The sequence below is a fragment of the Jaculus jaculus genome, chromosome 4, assembly GCF_020740685.1.
Source record: "Jaculus jaculus isolate mJacJac1 chromosome 4, mJacJac1.mat.Y.cur, whole genome shotgun sequence".
In the NCBI taxonomy this organism is placed as follows: Eukaryota; Metazoa; Chordata; class Mammalia; order Rodentia; family Dipodidae; genus Jaculus; species Jaculus jaculus.
This window is the reverse complement of record NC_059105.1, coordinates 106,621,629-106,628,110: the sequence shown is the minus strand read 5'-3', so window position 1 is coordinate 106,628,110 and position 6,482 is coordinate 106,621,629. Positions and strand designations below refer to the sequence as shown.

The window sequence follows — 6,482 nt, the reverse complement described above, 5'->3', positions numbered from 1 at the left end:
TCCCTTTACCACTTGTAATAACTGCCCCTTCTTCTTGTTCTTCATGGATTCTGCTATTGTAATGGATACATTGTCAGAATTGGCATTTATATCCTTTTTCTCTCTTCTTTGTTCTTAATTTTCTTCTAATGCTGACTACATCAGTTGAGTCCTGAAGCAAAACTAAAATTTAGTTGTGTAAAAATTCAGACCAGAATTTCATACACAAAGCAATTTTGAACCCTATAGGAATTCTAAAAGTGTTGGGCTTATCACTATCAGGTCCTATTGGCTACTTCAGAGCTTTGCCTATAAGGTTTGAGATGGCCACTAACCTTGTTTTCTTCAACTGCACATATCAGTTTCTTGAAGCAAGCAAAAGAGGTTATATATTAGGTGGTAAATAAATATATGGTAATGATAATGATAATAGTCTAAGTATAACACAACTCATAGATTATGGTTGGGCCCTCTCTTCTCTTGCTGCTATTTCTCTTCCTTATCTTACAACTTGTATATGATCTTGCCTTTTATATGCTAATGAGGATATTTTATTATTTAATTGCCAGTCTCTTTATGGAATTTATGAAAAGTCCAGCACCACAAAGCACATCCACACTGAATTGTCTCTTTTTTTACCTAGCTTGTGAGGTTTTTATACACAGAATAAAAAGAATATAATTTTAAGAAAAAGAAAGAAACTTGGTATATACCTAATTTGCATTCAAAATTGAATCCTCCAAAGTTCATATCTGGCCTTTAATCAAAAGCAGAATAGGATTTTTCTTTTTTTGGCTGTGCGGAATATTTCTTTCTAAGTTGACTGCCCTACTATAGTAAAAAGGAAACTCATTTTATCGTGAATAAAATTAACCCATTTTATTACTAAGGTAGTAAAGAAGAGTAGCGAATGAAGTCTGGAAGACCTTACTTAAAGGCTATGAAATTATCATATGAGAAAAACCTGTTGAAAAAGAGGGGAGTTGGAAATTCTCTGACCAAAGTCAACTATAACTGGATGGATCCCTAGGTACAGAGGTAATCAGAGGCTGAAGATAATCTGTGCCTCAGCATACCAAAATGCACTCTCCTGGGTCTCCAGGATGGAGATTTAAGAGGCTGATATGAGCCAGGTGTGTTGGTGCATGCCTTTTATCCCTGTACTCGGGAGGCAGAGGTAAAAGGATCACTGTGAGTTACAGGCCACCCTGAGACTACATAGTGAATTCTAGGTCAGCCTGGGCTAGAGTGAGACCCTACCATGAAAAACAAAAAAGAAAAAAAAAAAAAGAGGCTGATGTGATGCATGAAACTGTATGTAGAACATTCATGACTAAAGTATGCATTATTAAAATACCCATGCCATTTAGCTTAATTTCCTTCATCCTTTTGTACAGCATTGCCATACAGCTTTTTTCTTTACCCAAGGTCACATTTCACCTTTGAAGTATATTCCTTTTGAACAGATATTCTCATTATTGGTTGCTACCATCCACCTATCTCTGTCCAACTCCTTGTTCCAAGACATAAGAACCTAGAACTGCTCTGGAAGTGTCCACTGAACTTCATATTCCCTAACCTTATTATCAGTAGGCAAGATAGGTTTTTTTTTTGTTGTTGTTGTTTAATTTTATTTATTTGTTTGACAGCACCAGAGAGAGAAAGAAGGAGAGAGAGAGAGAATGGGTGCACCAGGCCTCAAGCCACTGTAAAAGAACTCCAGATGCATGCACCCCCTTGTGCATCTGGCTAATATGGGTTCTGGGGAATCAAGCCTCAAACTGGGATCCTTATGCTTCACAGGCAAGCGCTTAATCACTAAGCCATCTCTCCAGCCCAAGGCAGTTTCTTTTTTTTATTAAATTATTTATTTATTTATTTGAGAGTGACAGACACAGAGAAAAAGACAGATAGAGGGAGAGAGAGAGAATGGGCGCGCCAGGGCTTCCAGCCTCTGTAAACGAACTCCAGATGCGTGCACCCCCTTGTGCATCTGGCTAACGTGGGACCTGGGGAATTGAGCCTCGAATCGGGATCCTTAGGCTTCACAGGCAAGCGCTTAACCGCTAAGCCATCTCTCCAGCCCAGGGTTTTTATATTGTAACTATTTAAAGAAATATTTTATTCATTTATTAGTTAGAAGCAGATAGAGAGCTAGAGGTAGCGATATGTGTGTGTGTGTGTGTGTGTGTGTGTGTGTGTGTGTGTGTGTGTGAGAGAGAGAGAGAGAGAGAGAGAGAGAGAGAGAGAGAGAGACATAGCATTGGTGTTCCAGGGCATCTAGCCACTGAAAGCAAACTCCAGGCACATGTGTTCCTTTGTGTACCTGGCTTTTTTGGGTACTGGGAAATCAAACCTGTGTCCTTAGGCTTTGTACACAAGTGCCTTAACTGCTAACCCAGCTCTCCAAACTCTTATTTTGTTTTTAAGAAAGACATTGAAATACAAGGCTTGGCTTTGCCTTGTTCACATAATTTACTTATTAGATTTACTTATTAAAGATTTTTTTTAATCTATTGGTGGGACTTGTAGCAGATACCTTCTCATTTCTGGGACAAATGCCTAACCTAACTTAGAGAGAAAAGGGCTTCTTTTCTGCTTGCAGTTTGAACAGGAAGTTTTCTCATGATTTGGCAGTTTTATCATGGCAGAGGCAAGAAATTGGCTCACATTGTCACCTATAATCAGGGATGAAGAAGAAAGAGTTAGCTAGACTAGCACAGGGGCCTTACTAACATCTGAAGGCCCACCCTTAGTGGCACACCATCTCTAGTAAGGCTGCAGCTCCCAAAGGACCCTCCAGCTGGTGATCAAGGCTTGATCATGAGGCAATGTGGGAGGTTTTATACTCAAACTACCATGGGACTTGAAGTAATTTTCATGATGTCAGCAGATATAATGGGGCAGTGGAGACAGATTTGGCACTGGAAATCCAAAACATAAATTAGGATAGAGAGTGCAAAGATACTTTATTTTTTAAAAAATATAAAGCTTGTATAATATCTGTATAGTGGAATGCATGCTGAGTTTGCAGCTCTTTTTTTGTTGTTCTTGATAAGACAAGGATAACAGTGCCAGTGACCATGCCTGCATCAGTGATGACAGTGACTCATTCATCAGGAACAGACTGTAACCTGAGATTAGGGAAGGCAATTATACTTAGTAACTCATTAAGTCTTCACAGAATCAATAGATAATCAGTGGATCAATCTTGGCACAATCAAAAAAACAGAGAACACATAGTTGATTTAAACAGAGGAAGTTTATTATGAAGAATTATAAAACTATTACTGGAAGATAAAGATGTAGAAGGCAATTTAAATGGATGGAAAAGGGTGCTTAAAAAAGAGGAAAACCGGGCAGGAGAGATGGCTTAGCGGTTAAGTGCTTGCCTGTGAAGCCTAAGGACCCTGGTTTGAGGCTCTGTTCCCCGTATCCCACGTTAGCCAGATGCACAAGGGGGTGCACGCGTCTGGAGTTTGTTTGCAGAGGCTGGAAGCCCTGGTGCGCCCATTCTCTCTCTCTCCCTCTATCTGTCTTTCTCTCTGTGTCTGTCGCTCTCAAATTAAAAAAAAAAAAAAAAAAAAGAGGAAAACCTAGAAGAGGTTTTACTGTGGCTTGGATGTGGTTTGCCTCCTAGGGTCCATGTGTGGGAGGCTGTGTCCTCAGAATGGCAGCATGGGCTGTTGATGTTGCCTTTATGAGAAGAGAGGATATTGTTATCTTTCTTCTATACACACTACTGTCTTTTGCCATAGGCCCTTGTCATAGCTGCCACTATAGTATGTGGACTTTCATTCTCCAAAATTATGAGCCAAATAAGCCTTTTTATTCATTGTGAAGTTACATTCCCTCATAAAATGCATTACAATAATGGAATACAGACTAATACAGGTGTGTTCCTTAAGACTGTATGTGGTACCTAACTTGTTTGAAGAAAAGAAACAGTAGTATATTGCACAGAAGCATTTCACCGAGTTGCCCAAGCCAGGGATAGATCCATCAAAAGGAAGAAAGAAACTATGCCCAGGACACAGTGGAGTTTGGTAAACGGAGAAGACTTAGGAGTGAGAGACTATTTGCTGCCCAGATATCATTGTCATGTGACTTGAGCTTCATAGTATTTATCTTAAGGAAGCTGCAGGGTACAACCTCTCAGGCACTAGGGGACTAAGAAGAGGTCAGGTGTTGTGGTGGGTATTGAAATGCCTACTACTACAAAGACTCATGGTATCCATGGCCTGTGAGCTGAGATGAAGTAACTACCAGGCCACCAAGAGATAGCAGGCACTGGAAGCCCTCTTTATAGTATCCCTCCAGCCCTTTCTACAAAGTTTCATACTGTTTATTATATCCAGGTACAGAAAGATCAGTTTTCTGATGGGTGGTAATAAATTCATAACTGACACAATATAAAAGCTACCTTTTCAACTTTAAAGATAAGAAACTAGTTTGGAGAAAATAACTTTGTCAAAACATGCACCTTATTGCCAGACAAGGACTACATTTTCCAGGCACAGCTCATGCTCCCTCTGTACTATATAAAGCTATGTGTTCAAGGTCTCTTTACCAAGTATGCAATAAGTAATGTGGGTCAAGTACTTTATAAAATGCTCTTTGAGAGCTCATGATAAGAATGTATCCCAGAGTCTTCTATAACCATAATAAATATTTTTCCACATATGAGAGGCATATCCAACCCAATCTTTCTTTCTCTTTAACCAAATACTTGCTAGAATAACAATATCCTAGGAAACAAACATGCTGAAGATGGCAGAATCCAATATCAATGTGATCCTAAGTATGGCACTTATTATTAACATATAGTTTTTAAATTTAATTTTTATGCATATGTACTGGATTTTGTTCATATGTGCATTATCCTCTATTATTCCCCATCAGGCACAATGTACTCCTGCTCATGTCTTACTAGTGGCTATGCCACAGATGATAAAGATTCCCCCTCCTCCAATAATCATTAATTGTCATTAGCTTAGAAGGAGTGATGTGGCATCTCAAGCACCTCTCTGATCCATGACAGAATGTTAACTGGTCCAATAATGTGCAGGACTTATTTAGGTAGCCACAGTTGCTGTGAATTAATGAGTGCAACAACCTTGTAATATCTGGGCAACAAAGTACCACTATGCTCCTCCCATCCTCCATCTCATACTTTTTTTTTTTTTTTTTTTTTTTTTTGGTGTTTCAAGGTAGGGTCTCACTATGGCTCAGGCTGACCTGGAATTCACAATGTAGTCTCAGGGTGGCCTAGAAGTCATGGCGATCTTCCTACCTCTGCCTCCTGTGTGCTGCAATTAAAGGCATGTGCCACCATGCCCAGCCTCTCATAATTTTTTTTTTTCTCCAAAGGCACCTCCTAGATTTATTAAAGGGCCTGTGTTGCAGAGTCAATATAAAAACACAAAAAGTCCCATCAGTTTAATAACAATAAAAAACCCCAAAAATGGAAAACTGAGGGGGCAAGGGAAGAGGCCCCTAAGCCAGGGGCATGGGGAGCCCTGCTCATGGCACCAGGCCTGGCCACAGGGTGCTCCAGTATTGCTGTTGCTATGAGGTCAGGGGGCAGCGATTGTCCTGTGGGAGACACCGGTCACCTGGGTCAGGACCCTTATTTCTTCTGGGGTGTGCTCAGCTTCTGCATGCCCCGGATCTTGTCCAGCAGGCCAGAGATGAAGGCCTCAGTGGGTTTGTAACAGTCAACCAACAGCTCCTTGACCCTGGCAGCCCGGGTATCATCACTCTCCATGTCCAGGAGCTCATCCACATCAATCTCCAGCTCTGGGATTTCCTCTTCCTGGCAGTCGTAGAGGCGCGTGAGCTGTTCCAAGATACACTCCTCCAGGTTGAGGCGCTTCCGTAGCTCCTTACGGTCGTACTTGACGGTGACCTTCCCTTGGCGTCTCACCGGGCCCTCGTCGTCCGCGCCCCCCTGGCCTTCGCCTGCGGCCCGGGAAGGGCTCCGAAAGTAGACGCGGGGCCCTGGGCCGCCACTGCCCGGTCGGGTCCGTGGGCCGGGGCGGCCAACGCCGCGCCCCCTGCGGGGCCGCTGACCGCCATGGCGGCCGCCGGGGCCACGTGCGCGCGTAGGGCCCCTCCCTGCGCCACCGCCTCCCGGACGCCCGCCGGCTGGCTCCGGGGCCGCTGGCTCCGGTTAGCTCCCGGGCTCCGCTCCGCGCGGCTCCGCGGCGAGGGCGGCGGCGGGGGCGACCGGGGGGAGCTGCAGCATGCGGAGCCCCCGGGCCTGTTGGCCGCGCCCCGCCTCATAATTTTTTTTTTGTCTGATCCCTGATATTTCCTGAGATCTGCAGGGGATAATGTATACGTCCCACATGGGGCCAACCACTCATCAGTAACTTATTTTCAGTACTCCACTAGTTATGATGCTCTCTGCATTAACCACCTCCCATTGCTGAAAAGGAATTTTTTTTTTTCTGACCAAAACTAAGAGCTTATCTTTGTAGGTGTAAAGATAAATGTTTAAA

General features: G+C 42.9%; 1 pseudogene; it reads right to left on the bottom strand.

Moving 5' to 3' along the window:
* Positions 1-5,393: 5,393 nt before the first annotated feature.
* Positions 5,394-6,226, bottom strand: LOC123460169 (annotated as a pseudogene).
* Between the last annotated feature and the right edge of the window lie 256 nt (positions 6,227-6,482).